This window comes from Pezoporus flaviventris, unplaced genomic scaffold (assembly GCF_033815535.1).
Source record: "Pezoporus flaviventris isolate CSIRO_AGI_PZ_B2104156 unplaced genomic scaffold, CSIRO_AGI_Pfla_v1 ptg000078l, whole genome shotgun sequence".
NCBI lineage: Eukaryota > Metazoa > Chordata > Aves > Psittaciformes > Psittacidae > Pezoporus > Pezoporus flaviventris.
In genome coordinates, this window is record NW_026892626.1 from 10,742,697 (window position 1) to 10,766,134 (window position 23,438).

At 42.2% G+C, this 23,438-nt stretch overlaps 1 long non-coding RNA gene across 1 annotated transcript in view; it reads left to right on the top strand.

Moving 5' to 3' along the window:
* The first annotated feature begins 13 nt into the window (after window positions 1-13).
* LOC133279870 (uncharacterized) overlaps window positions 14-23,438 on the top strand; it is a 55,445-nt gene continuing 32,020 nt past the window's right edge. Inside the window, exon 1 of the long non-coding RNA XR_009747000.1 lies at window positions 14-54. This is a non-coding gene — a long non-coding RNA (uncharacterized LOC133279870). The remainder of the gene's footprint in view (window positions 55-23,438) is intronic.

Sequence of the window (23,438 nt, forward strand, 5' to 3'; positions counted from 1 at the left end):
ACACCGTGCTCCTCCCCACCCAGGAACCCCAGGTGTGTGTACAATTCCTGTGAGGTAAAGCAGAAAGGGAATCAGGATGTCTAAAATCGTTTCCACCCTTTCCTTAGCACTTGTGTATTTCAGTAGTCCTTTGTGTAACTAGCAAAGATAGAGTTACACTCATTACATTAAGGTGTTAGAGCCCTATGTTTTATGCTACCTACCAGTGGGCTGGACACTGATGTGTTGAGGAGGTTACAGTTTAGTGATAAAATAGATGTTTGATTACACTTTTACTGACTTTTTGACACCCAGTGTGTAGGGTTGAGTCCCACAGCCTGGCACTGCCCATGGAAAGCATCCCCTGGATTGCTGCCAGAGCAGGGCAAGGGGGTTTATGTGCACAATACCTTTGAAGTTAGTCGCTGAGACAGGTCTGTTGAGATGCTCACAATGTACAGTGGGTGAGTTATAAAGCTAAATAAAGATGTGGTCTCTTGCTGTCTGAAAACACCCAACATAACAATAATACAGCGTGAAATGTGTGCTACAGGTGAAAGGCACTAGTAGGGCAAGTGCTATAACAGTCCGTCAGGTGACTAAGCAATGACAGGTATATCTTTGGGTTTCCATGAGCTTGTTTGAAGTTGTTGAAATGTAGTTTAGCTTCTGTTTAGAAACATAGCAAGGAACAAGCAAGGTTCTGGTCCTACAAGGGCTTGGGCAAGTTACTTTGCTGGGAGTCTCATCAAGATTATTCACATGGTTTTTAACAGAAGAGGTCTTTTTGAACTGTACTGAAACCAGTTAAGCTTCCCAGGTTAAGCATGCTGGAAAAAGTATATTTTTCCTCTTATTCAGTTGGAGTCTTTGTGAACTTAGCTTTAAACATGGTTACAATCTGCTAGTATGGCCTTTAAGTTCATGTGTTCTTAAAATGAAGTCTTTTGAATCTATTCATTCAAATGATCAACACATTGTATAAAGCGGTGTGTGGAGGGCTGTGATTATACAGCACAAGGCCTTGTCAATTCAGCTCTGCCTGGGTGGCTTGGTTTTTTTATAGACAGTTAACTCACAGGGTTTTCTTATTATTTTGAAAAGTGTAATTTCTTCTTATGTTCCTCCAACAGACCTGGTGAGGAAAGAGAATTGTTATTGCCTCCCAAAAGGGAAGTGGTGATTGCTAAAACTTTTTCTTGGGTGAAGTAAGTGCATCAGCAGGGTTGAAAGCGTGACCCCCTGTTTAAAAGTTATGTGAAGTTTACCGGTAAAGCAGCACACAAAAGCAGAGGGCAGTAAAGCAGTAGTCAGCAAGCTCTGGTTAAAAAGCCTCGCATCCCGTTTGCAGTGCCCTGGGTCTCTCCAACTTCCCAATTAACAGCCGTGAAATCCCGCAGAGGCTGGAGACTAAGGAAGTGCCTCTGCCATCCATTTTTTGTTGTGCTGCTGCCACGGTTCTGTCTGGCCTAGTTTTAAACATCCTGAGCAATAGGACTTCCCCTGGAGAGGTTTCTGTAATAGTAGCATTCATTTATTTGGTGTTAGACTTGTCTCCAGGGCGCTGTTCAGGTAGCTGCTCGTGTGCTGAGAGGAGATTTTGGTCATAAGAGAAAGAATCTTTTGCCATCTTCCCACCTTGAGCTCTCACTAGAGCTTTGCAGCTGCAATCTGATGTGTTCCCATTGTACGAGGGGAAAAACTGGAAAATTTGGGTATGTTCTCTGACACTTCCTCTGGCCTGCCCTGCAAATGGAAAGGCCAGAGAAAATGAATCTGCTCCTGGTACCTCAGTTAGCTTGATTCAAGTTTGAGGAACTTTTCTGCTTTGCTGCACCAAGAGATTCTAAGAACAGGATGGACCAGGTTTCGAGGTCTGATTTGCTTTTGTTTCACTGAAGACAAGTTAACAAAATACATTGTAATATATAAGAAATAAAGGCTCAAAGATTGCTCTTCTGTTCAGCGTGTAAAAGGCTATTTGAGAGCATTCTGTCCTTCAGATAACTTCAGATGAGTTTTTGGCTTCAATGAAATGAATTTGGTTATTCTGCTCTCTGAATTGTGCAGTAACAGTACCTTGGACATAAAAGAAATTTCAATAAATCCAATCCAAACTTAACCTCAGTGTTTGCTTCTACTTGAAGTTGTTTATCTTTAAACTTCTTGTTGTTTTCTAGCTACTCTCTGAAGGGATGACATTTACATGTAACATCAGGCCCTCAGTGAGAAGAGCACTGTGTTCTGCTGGTGAATTAGCAGTGAAGGCAGAATTCCTCTGGAGCTTTAAGGAGGGTGGTTTCTGAATCTCATCTCATAAACAGCTGTGTGCTCAGACAACGAGTAACTTTTTTTTTTTTTTCCAAAGAGCTCTTTATTTTTTTGTATGACATGCTACACAAGAGATAAGCGTACTTTGCTTTTAAAATTCTAGAGCTATTTGAACTTGGTTAGCTTTCTGTTTTTCAGAGGAACTGAGCCTCCCTGTAAATTGCAAGGCAGTGGTCCTTGGGGAAGGAAGATCGAACAGTATGTTAGTCACATACACCCCCCTCCACTCATGCTGTGGAGGAAAGCAGGAGTTACTTCAAGAGAAATGAGGCATTGACTCAAAGAGTCTGGAAGAACTAAATGTTGTGTTGTTGCAAGACACTGGCATGAGTAACATGCCTGGAAGGTAGCAAGGGTAAAACTGGAAGACAAATGCATGGAGTCTGTACAAGGGATTAGGAGAGGCATTGTGACGATAGAGGAGTCTTTCAAAGGAAGAAGTATAATTTGGACAAAAAAAGGGGGCTAACAGTTACAAGAGGAAGGGACGTTGGCAATAGAACTGGTTTACCTGATCCAGGTTGTCTTACTTGTGTGGCAGTGCTGCAGGAATTCGTTTCAGAGCTGCTACAGAGAAAATGGTAGCTTATGAATGACAAGTCTTAGATTATACTTTATTAGATGCTTGTATATAATTTTTGCTGCAATGAAACCCTTCTCTTCAAAGCAATATTTTTCTCTTTACTTACTGTTAGCCTGCAGAATAATTGAGTCAAATTCTACTCCTGAGTTGAAGGACTGTCTTTGTCAATACCATTCTCCAGGTCTCTTCAGGCTTGGAAGGGGAGAAAGACCTTCCTGTGTTCTCACAAAAGCTGTTAAGAAGAAAATGTGATTATGAAAGTTCTTTACTGGAGCCTCCTCAGTGCCTTTGAATAGGCAGGCTCCAGTTTTACAAGAGAACACCGAAGATTCATTCATTTTTAAGGTGAAAATTTTTTCTTGTGCTGGTGGTGATTACTGGAAAAGGCTGCAGGGCCAGAATACTGGTGCATCAAGGCTTCTCCTGCTTGTGCTGTGGGTTCACGGCCTGTACCCTCAGGCTCCCCACCCCTGTAGACTCCACTTCCTCTTCCTGTGGCCTTACATCTCTCTGGAGACCTCACGAAGGTTACATCAGGTCTCAAACTGTGGCTGTAATGGAGCTTTGCCTATTTGAACCATTTGCCTATTTGAACCATCTGAAAACATGTTTAAAGCCATTAAACACCTATGTTTTTCCTCCTAAAATTAAATATTTATTCCCAGAACTCCCTTTTAGGTTTCAACTGACGAATCTCATTGTAATTCATTTGAGCACTATTGTGAGTATACTTTGCAAGGGAACAGAAAACAGATGTGATAAATGCCTGAACATGAGATTTAACGGAGCATCTGTTGTTTTAAAGAAGCATTGCAAAACAAAGGAAGGTAACTCTGTTTTGTTTGCATTTAACCAGTAGGTGATAACACCTGATTTTCCATAGTAGTCTTTTCAGGTTACATTGAAAACATGGGGCAGAAATGTGCCCTGAGATAAACTCACTTCACCTGTCCAGTTTGCAGTGGTTATGACAAATTAATACTATTTTCGCAACCATCAACATATAGGTGGTGTTTCAGGTAAAATTAATTCATTATAATATAAATAAAATGCTTTCTGCAGGATAAGGAAGTGAAAAGTATCCATCAGAGTTTGCATGATGCTTAACTGTAGTGTTAATGGGCTTGGGCTAATTCATATGTTTAGCATAAGGATATGCTTAAATGCTTTGCTGGATTCAGGCATAAATAAATTAGGATTAAAATGTAACTACTTGATAAATACTTGTAAAGACTGAGGCTAATTTATCCTCTCCCCAAGGTGAAAAGGAAGCACATGAGATTCATGTCACAGACACTTTGCATCTCTTCTGCTGGGATTTTTAAAAGTTGAATAATGAAGTACTTGAATATTGAAGTTTTTGCTTGGGCTGGAAATTCCACGTGGTTTAACTGTAGAAAAGATAGTGTGCAAAGGTCTAACAAATGGAGGTGAAACGTTCTTGTTGCATTACTGTGCAGAAATCAATCCCAGCCTTTGAATGCCAAGAAAAAGAGTGAAAACAGATTAGATTATCTCTTATTTTAAAATCATTGTAACAATTATCTGTACAATTGCAATAAATGTTATTGTTACAACAATGCATTCATATTCATCATGCTAAACCTCATTAGACCTCATTTCAAGATTAAGTCACAAAGTTGCATACTTTGTTCTGTAGTTTTCTATGTAAATGCCATGTTTACTGGTTTGGTTAAATCCTCCTTGCACATTTCAAGATAAAGCTATATGATTTTCATTTAGATTTGGAGCTTTTCTTCAAGAAAAAAAATACACTCCTTCCCCATATGTACTTGTTGATGCCTTCGCATTACTGGAACATAACAAGCACCAGCAAAATCAATGCACCTCTTCATGAGAGCTGGGAATGACTTCTGTATGGAGCAGTTGTCACTGGTTGGTAACGAGGCTCCTACAGAGAGTGTCTTGTCAGGAGTGGTGGTTTTGGCATTGGTGTGCTTGTCACGGGTGTGCACAGCGGCAATCCCTGCAGCTGCAGGAGCTGAGTGCTGGAGGCAGCTTCTCCACTGACTTGTATGTGGCTTATTACTGACAGCCTGATAGAGCTGAAGGAGGGTCTTGCAGCATCACCTTTGTTTTCTATGGGGAGGGGCAGGAGGCACAAAAGAGCGTGGCTCCGTGGACAAAAGGCTGATGCAGACTCTGATCCTGTGGCCAATTAAATAGATTGCAAGGCCCCTTGTTAACTTCTGCCTGTCTACCAAATGAGCAGCAGCCTGAGCAGAATACGATTATGTTCTCATTTTACATATGGTTTTCACATGCTATCCCTCCTATTAATTAACTAGATTAAAGATTTTGTCTTCCTTGAACTCCTTTTCTTGTCTGATACGCTCTGAATTAGATGTAACCATTATAAAACATAGGTAACCATTATAAAACATACCAGAAGCAGAAGACTAATTTTTTCTAACTTTCTGGGTATTGTGGGTATTTTTAGGTACCACATTTGGCAGATACAGCAAAAATACCTTCCTGCAGGTGGATGTTTTAAGTGACCATAAAAGCTGCTGTTTATCTGGCTTTTATTTCCTTGATGTAAAAAAAATCTATTTTGAGTCTTCAATAAGAGTAATTTGTCTGTCAGTGGACATGTATTTTACCGCCTTGGGATTGTCTTTTTTGTTATTGTTTTTGCTCTAGATAAAGAGAACTAGCATTTATTCAAACAGCAGTGCCGTTAAAAACATTAATGAGCTTTGTACCCAGTCTTACTCTCATGTAGTTTCACTGACTGGGCCACAGTTTCTCCTAATTTACCTTGGCATAAGTGAGGCATAAGCAGGATCTGGCTCAGGTTAGCCACAGTTTTACTGTAATCCATAAGGCCAGTGAGAGCACAAAAAAGAAGACAGCTGTACATAATCGGAAATCAAATAATGTAGTCCCTCTACATCTCTGCTTAGTTACTTGCTGGTGATGTTGAGCATATGTCCAAGCCTACACTAAAGGCACAACAAGCAGTCACCTGGAGGAAGAGGAGCAGGACCAGTGGTGTATCTGAGCCCTGAGACTAGAAATGGTTTTGATTAAATTCATGTCATTTTATAGACAGGTGCAGCGCTCTGATATCCTTATGTTTATTCTGCAGCTCACCTAGCTTTGTCTGTGGCAGGAGGAAAAGATGTTGAAACACATCATTGAAGAAAGGAAGAAAAAAAGAAACCGAAAATTGAACTTGTCAGTATTCACAGGGAGAGGGATGTAACTGCAAACTAACTGATGTGGTTCAACTCAGCTGAGACAAGCAAGCAGCGGAGGCCGAGCTGCAATAAGGCTACTTTCTAGGTGGGGACCAGTTTCATTAAGGTTAGTAAAATTGCTTCACTGAGTGGGGTGGGCAGGATCTGGCTTTTAGAAAATTGCAGAGAATATTATTGCAAGGTTCTCAGATTTTTTTTCCCCTGTTTAAATTGGCTCAGCAGGCCTTGCAAAAATCCCTGTGGGTTTGAACAAAAAATGATTTGCAGTTTCCTAGAGGCTGACAACTGTTTCTGCTCTAATCAGATAGTGCCCTGAAGAAAGCTTTGGTCTCCCTATGGATTTGGCAGCGGTAATCTAAAGTTACTTACAGGGGGCCTAATCCTGCTTGCCAGCATGTTTTAAAGAGGGTTAGTAGATTATTTTACACCTAAGACCACATAGGCTCTGCATAATATAGAGAGTGTGGTAAGACTGAATGGCAAAAGTTTCTGTCCTTGATGATATTAGTGCTTGGGCACACTTTTGACAAAGACATACGGCTGTGATTTTCCTACCTTGAACTTAGAAGTCAGGATTTCATTTTATGTCAGCACCCGGAGGCTCTTTGTTTCTTGCCTTTGCTCTTTATTGCTCCCACACTGCAAAAACATACACCAAACTGAAGCCTCTAATAATACAGCCTATGGAAATCACAAATGCAGGGTCACACAAGTGTTTGCTATTAGCCCCTGAAGTCCAACTTGGGCACTGCTATAAAAGCAGAGACTCTTCTGCCATTGACTCTTCTCTTGCACTGCTGTTGGCCTGGGAACACTAGAGTACTTACCAGACTACAGGGCTCTTCTTCCAGGTATGTCATGAACAGAACATTATTTTCCAAAGAGGCCACTGACTTTTCACCTGGAGACAGTGGAAGCTGTCAGTGGTCAACATTTCCAGTATGAGGCCTGAAGTTCCTAGTTGTGTTGCTGCTCCTGCTGGTTGATATGCACAGGCTTTGTCGGATCAATGGCAGTATTGCATTCCTGAATCAGACTTGGCCTTTTTTTGTCAGTGGAATTGGGTTTGCGTGAGAGGGGAAGGAAAGCTATCAGGAGGACTTCATCCCTTTTCCTCTCTTTGTACAGGCCAGTGCCTCTGGCCTAGATAATGCAGGTGTAAACTTCTGTGGATGTGTATAAGCATTGATGGAGTACTGTGCTAGCAGTGAGTTGCCTGCAGCTGTGGGTTGAATACTCTCTTTTTAGTCTTTGAATGAACCTACATATTTCTGAACTTCACTTCTTTTGCACGATACTGGTGGTAGATCTTAAAATACTCCTCAGCTCAGACACTCAAGTGTTTCCTCATTTTCAGGGGTTTGTTCTGTTTTGTGATGGTTGTACAATGACCAATGAAATAAGCATTTGGTTTTCAGTTTGAGGTAGCTAATGGATTTCAAGGCAATTTTCTATTGTAATTTTCTGCCTAATTGTTTTCTCTCTGTAACTGTATGCCTTCACTTCCAGGATTTACTCTTACATTCCCGTGTAGTTAGTTTGATGCAGATTCTGTGTGCTTCCACAAAGTGACTCTTCAATAGCAATCAAGGTTGCAGACAGGGGAGACAGAAGCTCCAATAAGATTATTTTCATCTGTCACTCAAAATGTAATTTCTGACCTGCATCTGGAAAAAATGACACCCCAATCTCAGAAAGTGGGTAACGTATCATTGTATGTGGCAGTCATTTGGAAGTGCTGGGCAGCTGACTAATGAGAGAGACAAACAGGCTGTGCATGAGTCAAATTTCTGATTCTCTTTTACAAAGGCGTTTTTTGCGCAGGTACCAGTTTATAACCAATCTGCTTTAAATTTTATCTAGCATGTGGGAAGGTTCTTGTAGATCAGCACCACTTTGAACATTAGGGTAGTATCTAGTTTCTGTAAATAACTGATTTCTCTTTAAAAAGGTTGACTTTAACTTGTTTTTAGTTAGTAATGGCAGATGTTCAGATGGAAGAACACCTAGGGATCCTTATTCTAATAATGTCCTATTAGCTTTTAAACCTTCCTCTTAATGTAAATCTGTAATTAGAGTGCTCTATCTGCTGCATCCTACTACAAAATCTGTCTGTAAGCCAATACACTGGGATGCCAAAAAGCTGCAGGGATTGTAAATAGTGTCTTATGACTCTGTGTTTCGGATAATTGCACTCTGAGGACAAAGCAGAGTAACACAGCAGAGCTACAGCAGCAGCCCCCATCATCTTCCAGTTCAAAGGAAGGATATTCCCTTGGGTGGAGGATGCTTTGAAAGCAAGGGAAGACTGAAGAGGTGGAGCATTGTTTGTAGTCATTATGTCCCACTGAGACAGAATCCAGATGCAGACCAGCCCTTGGAGTTGATGGCAATGTGTCCTCCAGTCTTGCCCACACCTTCCTTGCAAGGGCAAGCTTCGTGATGGTCTGTCCCAGCAGGGCAGGGCAAGAGAATGCCTCTGGCTCTAGGGGGAGACTGTTGTCCTCTGAGTTTGGCCAAGGGTCTGTGAGAATTAAGACTATTTCATGTAGGTCCCTGGCTACATGGCTGAGATAACATGTAAGGTATCTGAGGAGGCTTTACCTCTGCTGGAAGCTTTTGGCTTTTTAGGTATTTAGATGTATTTAGGTGAATGTTTCTTCCTTGCGTCATTATTTCACTACCTCACATGTGTTCAGTCCCAAACATTATGGCACTGACAGGTCACTTCCTTAAAGTGATTTTATATCAGCACATCTCTGCTGACTCTCACCAAGCCATTCCAGCACCAAACTGATATAAACAACAAGTGAACCAGGCTGTGAGCTGTGTCTGTAAGCATACATGTAGAATTTAGATGGCTTAGTTGTTTTATCCTTAGAACTTGTCTCTTACGAACAAAACCCAACCCATTTCATTCACTGCCCTCTGGTGGCATATTCCCTTTTCCTCATATCTCTTCGTATCCTCATATCTCATATCTCTTTAGAGAAGAGATTCAGAGCAGCCCTGTGGAGAAGGACTTCGGAATGTTGGTCGATGAGAAAATGAACACGAGCCAGCAGTGTGCACTCACAGCCCAGAAAGCCAACCATATCCTGGGCTGCATCAAAAGGAGCGTGACCAGCAGGTCGAAGGAGGTGATCCTGCCCTTCTACTCCACTCTCGTGAGACCCAACTTGGAGTATTGTGTGCAGTTCTGGTGTTCTCAACTTAAAAAGGACATGGAACTGTTGGAACAAGTTCAGAGGAGGGCCACGAGGATGATCAGGGGACTGGAGCACCTCCTATATGAAGACAGGCTGAGAAAGTTGGGGCTGTTCAGCCTGGAGAAGGGAAGTCTGCGTGGAGACCTCATAGCAGCCTTCCAGTATCTGAAGGGGACAGACTCTTCATTAGGGACTGTAGTGATAGGACAACGGGTAACGGGTTCAAACTTAAACAGGGGAAGTTTAGATTGGATATAAGGAGGAAGTTCTTTCCTGTGATGGTGGTGAGGCACTGGAATGGGTTGCCCAGGGAAGTTGTGAATGCTCCATCCCTGGGGGTGTTCAAGTCCAGGTTGACATCCCTGGCGGTGTTCAAGTCCATGGTTGTCATAGTGTGAGGTGTCCCTGCCCATGGCAGAGGGGTTGGAACTTGATGATCTTAAGGTCCTTTCCAACCCTAACTGTTCTATGAGAACCCCATGGGTTTTGGATCTGCAGTCCCCTGGCTCCCACCCCACCTCCTGTGAGAGGTGCTCTTCAATCTGTTACTCACAAACCACTAATCCCATTCACATTTTCCATTGCAATAGAAAATACTAGTTCTTGCCATCAGATAGGAGAGCATATGTGACTGCCTATATATTTTATGTTTCCCTTGAGAATGTAGCTTCATTAAACTCCTTCAGTGTTGAGTCTTAACCATGTACCCACACTGAAATAAAATGACATTCTAAAAAGCTCACTTCAACTTTCCAGCCTGCTGGAGTCAAGCATAGAGTGGCATAAATATGCCGGGCTGTCTGTGAGAGACTTATTTCTAGTCCTGCAGTGACACGATCTTTTTGACTTATCTGCAAAGATTTCCCTCCTTTCTCTCTTCCCATCCCACTCACTGTCTCTTTTCTCTTCCTGCGGGCACAGTGTTTAGCTACTGGCTTAATTCAAAATAAATAATGCTCTAAGGTATCCATCAGACTCTTTTCAGGATCACTCTTGAAAGGTCACTCCATACTCACATGGCATGTTGAAGTTCCCAGAGCCTGCTGACCTGTTTCTCTTATTTATCCTCCAGACTTCACACTGGCAGTGTCTGCCTTTGGTAATTGGATAATCTGCAGAAATGGAGTCAACAGGTGCCAGGTTTTATGCTGATGTAGGAAAAAAAACAGACTCTTTCTTTACATTTCTTTTACAAGACAAAGACACCTGATACTTTTGAAAGCCACCAAATTGCCATCCCAATGCGTGCTGATATGTCCAGTTTATTTCCTTTAAATCCATACCCTGCTCCCTTCCAGTATGCTGTGCAGTCTTACTCGAAGACTTTCCTGTATGTTACCTCTTGCTTTTTAGGGAAGAAAATATTAGGGTTCTTAATTACCTTGTATTTCTCAGTGTTTAACTCCATTCTTTCATTCAGGCAGTGCTTGAAGCATATCCTGCCTGATGTGACTAAGCTGTTGACTCACTCCTTTTATGGCTGTAATAAAACTAGATCTAATGACCAGTGTCTGGATATCAAACACAAACAGTATTTGAAAAAAAAAAAAAATCCAGATTGTTCCTTTTCAAGGTTGTGTGTCCTGGAATAACATTCACTTAATTTCTAGTATCAAGTAAGTATGGCCCAGATGTAATCACAATTTTGATTTCTTCTTTAATAGAGATGACCTTCTTGGCTTTAGCATTACCCCAGACCCTCCAATTCTGAAAGTTTTAAATAGCAGTGTTTTGGAATCTGTCCCTGCAACCATTAGAGCTGGTAATTGCACTCAAAGACTTAATGTAGACAATTAGACTTGCACTGGGCCCTAGGGATTCAATAATTTTATGAATTTGCAGCTTGCCTCGATTTTGCCATCCGGCTGGTATAACTTTGGGGCCTCTCAGCCCCTGCTATCATCTCAGGTGGATTATTGTCTGTGATTCCAGCATGTATGTACCACACAAGGATGGGGAAGAGCAGGCATCTAATTTTTGGTTGTGGGTGACCCCAACAAGTGTCCCCAGGATAAGGAAGGCTGTGGTGAGCATCTGCATGAGAATGTGGCCCTTACAATTCTGCTTATGTCTTTGTTGAGTATAAGTTGGATTTCATGCATGGGAAGGTGGTGTGAGAGAATCCATTTCCTCCCCATATATCCTTGGTAGTTTCCTTGCCAGTGACAAAATAGTGGACTATTAAATGTAGTACAGGGTATGGATAGGAAGGAGAATCGGGGACCTGGAGCTGGTTTCCTAGAGACTCCACCATCTGCTGTGCTGAGAAAGCTCACAGTAATTCTACACATTGAATCCAGACTCAGGGAAACGGTGGGGTTTAACTGTAAGACATCTACAGTCTTTTCCAAATTGATATTGTATCACAGTATTTGGTGCTGGAGTCATTCAATTACATAAGATTCTCAGTTTCACTTACAAGAAAAAATAAGTTTCTGTACTGCAAAGTACCAAAGATTAGCTTGCAGAGATGAGCTGAGGGACTAGTAAAGGTTCACAGTCCATGGAGTGAAGAGTCTGATGTTTGTTGTTTGACATCTCATCATTTTAGAACCCATCTCACAGTACAGCCAGCCTCATAATGGGAAGTTCCTTTCAGTGAATGCTAAGTTTTATTATTTTAAAAAAGCCCCAAACCCAACAGTGGCAGTTTCAGCAGATCTGAAGCTTTCTGTGAATTCAGATGATATTCAGCAAATACTCTGGGAGGGAAACAGGAGACATTTGCTTTGGAGAAGCTGAATTACTTTTCTCAAACATTCTAGTTTTTGCTCTGACCCAGTGTTTACATTAGAGAATTGAGTTGTTCTTAACAAAGGAAATTAAACAAAGAAGATAAACAAAACAATAGGGGATGATTTAAAAAATATGGAAGGTGCAGACATTTTGATTGACATAATATACACCCATTACATGCACACTCTTAGTTTGGAGATGTGGCTGGCAAGCTTTTGTTCTTTTGGGGAAGAGTGCTGCAGGGAAAGCTGCCCTGGAAAATAGAGCCTAGACCTTAAACATGCTGCAGTGGTTTGTGCCTTAGTACCAATGGAGAAAAAACAAGTGCTTCTCAGAATCTGGCCCACTTCTCCAAAGAAGTGGTAAATGCTCCATCCCTGGCGGTGTTCAAGGCCAGGTTGGACAGAGCCTTGGGCAACATGGTTTAGTGTGAGGTGTCCCTGCCCATGGCAGGGGGGCTGGAACTAGATAATCTTAAGGTCCCTTTCCAACCTTAACTATTCTATGATTCTGTGTATGCAGGTAATATGGGCTTCCTTTCCTTTGGCTGTCTTGTTTTGCGACAAAGCGAGCTCACCTGAACACCTCACCTCCTGGCTGTAATCAGCAGGGCATTAAAACACACATCTAGGCTTTGGTTTGAAAGAAGTTTTGAGGTTATATTGAATCACCTTGTCAAACTTGGTACCACTGACTTGGAATCTGGCTCTTCTGACTGATGCTTCTTGCTGCTTCTTATGTACTTGCCCATGGGCTGTCAGCCCCTGCAGCTTGCCTCAACCCCTGCTTTAGCTAGGGTTGTATTTAGAGTGGGGGGACTGGAGTGGGGAGATGGACTACGCCCCTCTTTCTGCAGCACAGCCAATACTTCTTGGTATTAAGGGAAGAGACCATGGCACTGTGCGGCTCTGCTGGCACCACCCTTGTGGCATCCACCTTGCCACATCTGGCCAGCTAGTGGAAATGGGGACATTCATGTTAGTGGTTGTGTGTGTGAGAAAAGCTTTTCTTCTCTTTTTTTGCCATGATTTTATAGAGTAGAAGGTCTTCGGGGCAGTGATGGTCGGTTTTTTTTTGTACAGCACTGAGCTGAGGACTTCAAACCTCATAGGTGTCAACTGGTGGTATCATTTGTATTAACAAGGTAACTGGTATGTTTCCAGTGCCAATACTGGTAGATGTCACCCCAGGCTTTTCAGAAACCTCTGACCCTAGAGAAAATGATCCCTATACTCAATCTATTTGGAGAAGGACACGTTTTCTTTATCTGCATTATGTCAGGCAAAGTTCAGCCTCTGAGGTTCCTTAAAGGAACAAAATTCCAGAGAGGAAAACTCCCTATTAAAAGACTGGGGGAGGAAATAGCACCTTGCTTTCTTCTGATAAAAGCAAGCGATGGTCCCAAGGAGACATCTCAGGATCTGATCCCACTTAGGGAATTCTGCCTGGGAAACCTCAGGGTCTGGTTTGACTGTTGCATTTCTGCAGCTCTCACAGTGTCCAGGATCCCTAAAAAATTATGAACTTTTCAGTGGAGCTGAGCGAGAAGTTTTTATGCTCAGTTCTAAGAGCAGTGCTGGCTTTTGATAAGTGGTTGAGTGGTTTTAAACAATGAAAAATTAAAACAATCATTCAATTACATGTGAGCAGATGCCCTGAAGTGAACTGGTGTGGCTAACTTTACAGTTTTATTGATGATAAGGCTTGGAAGTATTTCATCATTCTTATTTCATGACTCTCCCTTGCTTAATATAATCCTTTTTTATAGCTGAGGTGGTTTTAAAACATGTGAGAAATTTTTGCAGCAGCAATACATTTTCCTGAAGAAAATGCAAATCTCCAGGAATGGCTTATTTAGAGTATACTGAGCCAGAGGAGGTCCTGCTGGACTTTTATTTAGAGCAAGATTTCACAAGATATTTAGGTGTCTGTATGGGATATGAACAACTGGGCTTTTCCAAATCACTTTGCCAAAGCCCCCCATGAATGCTTTTTGAAAATGTGCCTTTACTTCATATGGAGACAAAAATCCCTATTAATAAAGCAGCCATGGTCTCTTTGGTCCCGTGAAGGCAGGAGCTGCTCCATCTTGGCACCTGCAGGGACTACCATTGCATGAAAGCAGGAGCTAAACCACTTCAAAGAAAAATGACCCCTATTTTATTTGCCTGTTCTTTTGCAAAAACTGAAAACTTCTGCTTTAGCAGACTTCATCCCCAACTCTCTTGAATGCACTGTATTAATTGATGCTCCAATATTTTTTGAAGGTCTGGGTTTCTTATTTATTTTGGTTTTAAACTCTTGTAAGCTTTTGAAGTTAAGGGGAAGTGATGGGGAGAAGGCCCAGCCTGGGGGTCCTTCATGTTATTATGTTATTGCCCTCATATTGCCCTGTATCCCTGTCCTCTGGATCCTAGTATAAAAATAGCTTGCTGAAGAATCCCCAAGTATGGGAAACTGCCCTGTTTCATTCCTTCATTCTGAGAAGTGGAAAGAGCTTCAAAGTCCACATTTTTGTTACTTTAGATTTCACCTGCTCTGTTGTAGACCCATTTCTGTCTTCCATCCATCCCAGCTGCGTCCCTGCCAGGCCAGTAGAGCACTGGCATTCAGCAGGTCCCATCTACCCAAGCTGTCCCTGGAGTCCTGCTGCCTTGCTAGATGTGCTCTGCCCCATGAACATCCCCCACCAGCCTCTCTGCATGGTGCAGAGTTCGCTGTGCCCCGCTTGTGTTTCACATGCTGGGAATGGCCATGTCATGTTCAATATGCAGAGTGCCTCAGGGACAGAGGCTGAAGAATCAGAGGGTGGCTGGCTGCCCTCTTCACTGCCAAAGCTGGACACTAATGAGGTGACATGTCTGAAAAGCAGCTCGTCTTGTCTCTGATTTGACTGTTTACGTCTGGTCTGTTGTGTCATTTTCAGGAGCATTTCCCCCTTGTTTCTGTGTATGCGGGTTTTGCTGCATTTCTGAATAAGCCAGCTTCCACCCCCATTGCAAATGAAGAAGGTGGTGCAAGTACTGAAAAGCAGGAAGAGTGCAAATAATTACTTCCTTGGAAAGGTGGGATGTAGTTTACCTCATTAGAGTAAACTAATTAAAGCTGGGCTCAAATCCTACCCTTTGGGCTATGCATTGACACCTGGTGATAATACGGCCAAGTATTAGCACATAAGTCAATGGGAAATAAAAGTCCCTATTTGTATTAATATAGCAGAATGAGCTTTAACCATCCCTTTGGGCTTTTAAGAGGGACTATTAACAGGAAGGAAATACACAGTTCTGGATAAGAATTTAATTTTCTGGAGGCAAAGCCTGTAAAGATATTGTCTGCTAAAGGCCCGCTCAGGCTTTACCTCTTTCTGGAGCTACCTCATGCCTCAAAATGCTCTGCACTGCTCCCTCAAACCAGGTTGACCTTAAGAGGTTCACATTTTCCTTCACCATGAGATGATGACTGGAGCAATCCTGGTTGAGAACTGAAGAGATTTCCTTATCTCTTCCTTTGTTTTCTGCCTTCTTTTCCCAAATCTAACACCACTAGTATTTTAGAGGTGCTTCCACAAGTTCCCTGTGGAAGTTGCACCTGTATTCTTGGGCAGCAATTGCTCATGATGCGTCCTCCTCTCTTGTCTCTTGACTTCAGTGGATTTTGCCTTGAACCAGTCTCTATCTGTATGGCCATGCTGCAGCATTTGTGGCTTTGGATCACAAAGGGATTTTCCAATCTGTAATGCAATTGCTAGTTATTTACTGGTAATAAACTAGAAATAACTCACCTGTCTGCAAGTATAGGAAAAGAAATCCAATGAGGAATGCCAGTGAAGCCAGCTAGCAGGTTGTGTTTTTGAGGGAGTGTGAAACTCAGTTCTAGTCTGAGCAGAAAGAGCAGCATAAGCAGCTCTTACATGCCCAGAAGTGTCATTTTAAAGGTACCACTGATATTACTGGCTCCTTAGCCATGCCACTGCTTAGCAACTGCGCATTAAAATGTCCAAAAGCTCTGTGTTAACTTGAAAGAGGAGAAACAGAGATAATAACTTCAAAGTTGGAGGCATCAGTGCTTTAGGTATCAGTTTGAAAACCCCACAAGAGGGACCATATGCGATCCTGTAGTCATCTGGGGCCAGATGATCAAACCAAGAAGCCATCTCCACACCTAAGCTGGATTCTTAGCAGATGGTAGAGCCAGTCCACCTTCTCATGAGGCTGTAAAACATTTGCAGAGCTAGTCCATGGCAGCCATGGTGCTGCTGTTGTCCCTCGTGTGGTATCAGCTGGGACTCTGAAAAACTGGCTTCAGTGGTGGCAGAGCCTGCCCAGCTCTGATCTGTGCCAAACTGGGAGAAAATGAACCTAGGAAAAGGAGGAGCTGTAATGTGGGTGCAAGGGGGCTGCCTGCTGCAGGCTTGGGGGGGGGGGGTGGGGGTGGTGGTGGGGTGGTTGCTTAGGCTTTGCACTGCTCATCTGAGGGCTATTGAGTTAGAGAGGAACTGGAAATCCCTTGCTCTGTTTACTAGATGTTCTCCCAAGAGATCTATTCTGCTTAGGTAATGCTTTGGTTACCTTTTGTCACAGAAACATAATAATATCACAGAGGACAGGAAGAATGTTGTGCTGGGTGGCTGTGTTTGGGAATTAGGGGAGAACATTCATAACATCACTTCAGATCTCTCAAGCACTCCTTTAAGGCAAAATGAAAAAGTTAACATGAAATACGGAGTCTGAATTTAACTGTTCTGATTTGGGTTTTGAACTCTTAAACAAATCCTTTGAAAGCATCAATCAGAGTTTTGATTTTGACAGAGTGTTATTCAGTATAAAATGGCTGAACAAATTCAATTCGAGTAGGAATGTTTTGTTTAAAGAATTCATTTCAGAGATACCTGAAGTAGAGGAATACCTACAACCTCTGCTAAGTGGTACACTGTGATGTTCCTGATAGGACTAAGAGATTATGTGTTATATATTTCAAGTTATTTTCTCAAAGGCTTTTAAGATGAAAGACTATATTTTTAAGAAGAACATGTTTGATGGGGAAAAAAGCAACATCCGTAAAGTGGAAGTGTGCATTCATCAAAGCAAAGATTAATTGTCAGAAAGGGTGGTAGTTATGATAACATCATGGTAAATCGAAAATGTCTGAAAATACCGTGCAAGGTTCAAAACCTGTCAATAGCAGACAGGGAAAACTTAGGGTGAAGAGAAGGCAAGCATTGCAGAGTGCACAAAGTGTAAACCTGCCCTTTTTTTCTGATTAGAAATACACCAGCTAAATAAAATTAAGAAACATCACTTGTCTGAGTCAGAACCTGGAAAAGGTTAGAAGAAGAAATCTTTTCAAAGTGTTTACAAGCCACAGGGGGGTGTACATCCCACTTGAGTTTTACAAGCTCAGAGGCACTGGTTTGAACTCATATTTTTTGTGAATATCTACATGTTTTCAAAATGCACTATGTTTTTTTCCTTTTCTTGGAATGGTAGCAGTGGTTTCTGTGTGCAACAGAACAGATTTTAAAGAATCTTTCAGGGAATGAGAAGTTATAAATGTCTGCTTGTGGCCACAAAGTTTTTTGTTACTGAAAATGAATCCACATGAGAAGACACTCTCTGGCTTAAGCATATAGGAACTTTGAAGAAATCTGGATGAATATAGTTTTTAGTTCAGATTTGACCATGCTGAAGATCATAAGTGATCACATATCATGCTGCTTTCACAAGCAATTGCTGCTATCCTGGAAAAAGGTCTTTATCAATAGAACACTTTACTACAGAAGGAAACACTGTGGTGGCTTGTGAGGAGCCAGAGGACAACTGAAGTCCCAAACTGTTCCCATCTCTGTGATGCATTGCACATAATTAACAAGAATGATGAAGAGACTGGAGGCAGAAATCTCTTGAGCAGAATGAAAGGTGAAATGGTCTCTGTGTACTTATTGAATCTAATAATTTACATCTCATTGAATCCAATCAAGTTAGCAGTTTATCACATTAAGATTGCATTAAGTTGGTTGTCTCCAGCAAGCCTGAATTATTGCTGGAGGGGATCCTACAGCTTTGTGCTTGGGGCTTTTATATTCCCCAAGTGAAAGGTCTAACTTTGGCTGGGATGTGCCTTTGCAGAGGCCACCTTGCCTGACATGTCTTACTCGCTAGTGATGAAAGAAAGCTGTTGGCAATCAAAAGGAGATGGCTCCACGCTCGCATCTTGTTTACACTCAGTCGCTGAAATGTCACAGAAATCAGCAGGTTTGTTTGGAATTTTCTTCCTTGCAGCTGAGGTCTGACCAAATCCTTTAAATGTAGTTTTATGATAGAAGGCTCTTGTTAGCCAGTCTGTAGGTGGGTGGCAGCAATAGTAGTTGTATAATGCCCCTTTACCATCACCTATTGAGAATATGCAGTTACTGGAATATTTTGAAATTCAGAAGTTGATCAGGTGTGACCAGAAAGAAAACCACCCAAATGTCCAGTTCCCAACTGATTCTATGATTCAGCAATGCCCACTGGCTACAGAAACGTACAGCAAGAGCGAAGGACAGAATTAATCTTAACACTGAGAAATGGAAGTTAGAAAGCGAGGTATTTTGTGTAGCCCAGTTACAATATCCCAGATTGTATGAAAATAGTTTTTGTAACTAACTTTTGCTTATGAGGCAAAACCAAATTACTGTGCTTTTTGTTTTTCATCTAAAAGTACTCAGCCTGTAAACTGGAATGAGCCTGAAGGGAAGAGTGCTCTGCAGAGATGACTTGGGTGCCATATAGATTTTTATGGGGAATTTTGTCTCCGCAGTGGAACTCTGTTGGGTGGTTTTACAGTTCTGAGGAAAGATTATTGCTGTTTCTTGAAGAGCTTCACCTAAATGCATGGGTCGTGCTGGTGCTGCTGCTGTTCAGCTGCGCAGGGCACAGTCACAGCCCTGCCTGCAGGACGCAGCACCTAGGGGGTAGGTGGAGGCCGCACGGGGTGGGTGCAGTTGAGACCAGTGTCTCCTGACCTACAGGGGGTTTCTGTGTTGTTCCAAGGGTTGTCTCCTATGCAGTCAATAGAGTCTGACCTTAGAGACGTACTGGTGCAGTCTTGACCTAATCACTGGAGGTATGGTTATCGCATTCCCACTGCCTCAAAGGAAGGCTGAGCCACACCATTCAGGGTCTTCAGAGGCACTTTTCTCACATGATGTCCTGTTCTGCTTTGGAAGAGGTAGACTGAAGGGAGATGTGTTCCTGCTGAGCTGAAACCTGAACAGTTCAGCCAGAAGATAAAAAAATGAAATATATGGTGGGAGCAAGCTGGTTACTGTGCACAGCTTACAGGTGTAAAGACAAAGGTTTTCATTGGCAGTAGACTTCTAAATAGCTTTTTCTTTGGGGTTGCAGTTGTTGATTGCACAGTGTCACAAAGCCTCTTGGTCTGATTCTCCATTTTCTCCCAGCTCTGCAGTTTTCCCGCTGTTGTGCAGCCCACTTGCATTCTGCTGAGTAGTGTGCAGAGAAGAGTTTTTAATATTTTTTAAAACAGCTTGTGGGCAGCTGATCCAAGATTACCCGTGTCCTGTGAATTGGTTGTTGTTATTTAAACATCAGATAGAGAATTTCTGCCCTGGGGCCTGGGCCAAACAAATATGGTTTTGCTGCAAAATGGTTTTATAAGAATAATTTGAACATGAGCTGAAGAGAGGGGAAGGCCTTCATCTCACTTCCAGTATCTCATTACAACTTACCCCAGTGCAGTAATATGGGAATCATCAGGAAAGGCAGCTCAGTTTTCATCAAAGACTCGGTGTCATTTTTCTTGGGGCTTTTGCAGTAGCTGCAAACTGATTAGGTTTGTTTTGGAATAGGCTGGATAAAGTAGGATTCCACAGGGGTTAAATAAAAACCTGGGTTATTTCTAAATGATAATTCTGGGATTACTGGAAAGGCATTTAAATAAGTCCTGCATTTTCAGAAAGGAATGCAGGTTTTTAGTAATTTTCTGTTTCTTTCCTGGACCTATTAAAAGTCAGTGGAGTTGCCTTTGGATAGTGACCCAATGTCCTCATCTGTATTTAGCCCAGTGTGAGTAATTATTCAATGTGGTCCAAGTGACCTCATTTTCTAGAGCCCTCTGGACAACTGGACTGCCTTTCAGGTCCTGCAATCCTTCAATTAGCTTGATTTTTCTTCTCAGCTGCCATCTTCTGTGTAGCAACACTTTTAGTCCTTGCAAAGACCTTTCAAGTTTTTGGGAGGGTTCACACCTATTTTAATTCAGCCATATGCTGGTGCAGAATGGGGCTGCAGGGACATGCATATATTGAAGCTTGGCCGGTTTAACAAGGGTGACTTTCAACTACCACTGTGCTCCAGTAATTGTGAGATTGGTGAGCTCTGAAGGAGAACTGGAAGGGAAACGAGATTACATCAAGGCATGATATATTTTCTTTGACATCACTTACAAGTTTCTGCGACAGGGGCACCACTAACACATCCAGCTGATTTTATGTAAAGACTCATCAAGTCATTGCATTAGTCTTGCTATTTCGAAGTCTGATTTTTACCATCACAAAATAGGTTTAATGCACTAACGAATGGAGTCAGCAAGTTAAAAGATTTGGCCAATGGGCAGCAGGATAGAAAAGACTTTAAGTAAAGTTATCACAGAAGTAAAGATGTTTTTACTCTTCTCTTTTTGCTCTTTCACAGGGTTTATTCAACAGTAAACACAATTAATTTAGTGGCTATATTCCAAATCATCTACATGTTATTCACAGTGAAATAATACAAAATACTCCAGGGTGTTGTTCCAGTGATTTCTCTTGGTGAGCAGTTTAAAATGGCTGTTACATTTGGACTTGGTGGAAAATCCAATTTCCAAGACTGGGAAATACTTTATTTTTTAAAGTCAGGCATGTTTATTAGACTCATAAAAGTTAATGGAAACAACAAAAAGCCAATAAGATCCGGGCAGAGATAACAAGGTTTTTCTCCTTAATAAAACTACTTTTGCCTGGGATGGCATTTTCTGTCCCTCTCTGCAGGGAGCTGGGCAGTCCCTGGCACTGGGGGAGGAAGGCTGAGTCAGTGGCAAGGCTCACAGGTAACCATCAGAACAGAATAACCCTGAAAAACCTCTCAGACACCATGAACTCGCCCTTGAAATCAGGAATACACGTGGAGCTTGGGAAAGCAGCCTCTTAATGAGAGCCTCTGAGTCTACCCCTGGGCCGGACAGGGCCTTGTACTGGGGCTTTCCAGCAGTGATGGAGCTCCCAGATGAGTATCTGCAGCCTGAAGAGAAGAGAGTGAGGCCGGCATGTCCCACCCTGATGACCTGCTTCTCTGGCCAGGCGGTGGTGTAGGGAGCAGGAACCCTGACCTGTCCTTTGGGGTCACCTCTGCAGAGATGCTTCCTACTGTCAGCTTCAGTAGAATCCCTGTCTAAGGACAGGATTAATTCAGTGTCCGTGCAGACAAAGTTTTACTCGTTTCCAGGATTGAAACTGTATTTTGTGGAAGCAGACTCTATGATCCTGCTGAAGCACTGGCCTTTGGGAAAGATTATCAAGCACAACTCCCATTTATTTTTGAACACACAGGAGAGAGAACAAGTTATTTACTCTATTCTGCTTGGTTTGAGGGTTTTCTTTTTAGCAGTCAGTGTCTCCACAAACTTGGCAAACGACCCAGAAAACAGACTGGCTCTCTGCTAGTAATGGAAATAGCAGTGGGAAGGCTCAAGTCAGACCCGAACCAGGTTATATTACAGAGACAAGGACTGCTGTAAAGCAGGGGAAGGGCTGTCTTATTTTTCTGCAGAGTAAACTGAATTACAAGGAGGAAGCCCATCTTCTCTTAGGCATATACAGAAGACATCATTAACTATTTTGGTCACGAGAAGCAAGGAAAGGGATGCATTTAATGACTCTGTGTTAGAGCTGTAGAAGATTAATAGATTCCTTGGAAATAGCTGGCATTTGGGTTAGAGCATCCTTCAACAAAGAGCCCAGCTGTGATCCTGTTTCTCTGTAGGGCTATTCTCTCTGCCAGGTGCCTGCCCCCGAGAGAGCAGTGAGTGCTGGGCTGCCAGTCAGGCTGGATGGCGAGATGCTGAGAGATCCCCAGTTGTTAGCAGAATGTGTGGCTTTATTCCTTTTCAATTAACGTCATCATGTGTAAATCTGCTGTGGGTCTCCAGTGATAAAGAAAACTGACATGCACCACTCCAGTGCAATAAATCTTTAGGCTCTGGCTGTGGGGATACCAAGTCCACCCGTCAGCTTGTTATTCTTGAGCTCATCAATTGTGTGGCAGTTGTTGCTGCAGTCTGAACACCATTGTTTTATGCAGAGGCTGAGCTCTGTTTGGGAAATTGAAAAAATCCATAAGTGTGAAGCTTAGGTTTTGCTTCTCCCTTTTCTATAATAGATCATGTTCAATAATCATTTTAAGAGCCTGTAGTTCACTTCCCTGCCACATCTTCACTATTGACAGTTTTAGATTTCAGTTTTCAACAAGTGCTTGTGTATCTGTGTGCACAGTGCATGCATGTGGAGGGGCTTTAAAGTTGCAATCAGACAACTTTCTAACCTAAATGATTAATTTCTACTGGGATGGTTTTGCACCAGCATTTCTGGGTGTCCTGGGTTTGGAGTGGATCCAGGCAGAATGGACTCAGGTCTCTCTGCTCTCTGTGTATTTCTGTAGGACCTACTGCACAAAGGATTTGTTCATGGCTGGGGCTCCTGAGTATGTGAATGCTAAGGTGAGAACAATTTTAATTAATCCATTCCCAGACCAAGATGTAGCACCTGGTGGTGAAGTCTCCCAGCCTTGGTTTTAAAGAAGTTCTCTGCTCTGAAGCTTTGTGACATTAAAGAAGTTGAACATTATCTTTCTTTAAATAAATCACATTATTTTGCTGGAGACCTCAGTATTTTTTCCAGCTGTTGTCTTGTTTAGTACAGTACATCAGGCTGGCTGGCTGAGGTATTTGCAAAAGCCATGCAGTTCCTAGTGATGGACCATTTGGGGCTTATTCTCATTATAAGCTTTTTTATGATTATTCTTAAAGTAGAAGCCTGCCACAAATAATGTATGTAGTGTCTGGCATGAACTAACTAATGGCCTGCTGGCAGGGCAGCTCTTTTGCTGCCTACAGTACTTTGCACTTGAATATTCTAGTGGGATGGGAACTGTGTAATGCTAACTGTAGTAATGATGGGCTACCTGCACAAGCCTATATATATGTCCCAGAAAACTGCTTCCTTTGGTACTTATTTGTTCTTTAAGCACCCTTATATTACATAGGCTATAATAATACCACAATTTAATATTAGAAAAATTAGGTGAAATGAAAAAAGAAACCCTTAAAGTTGCACATAAATCA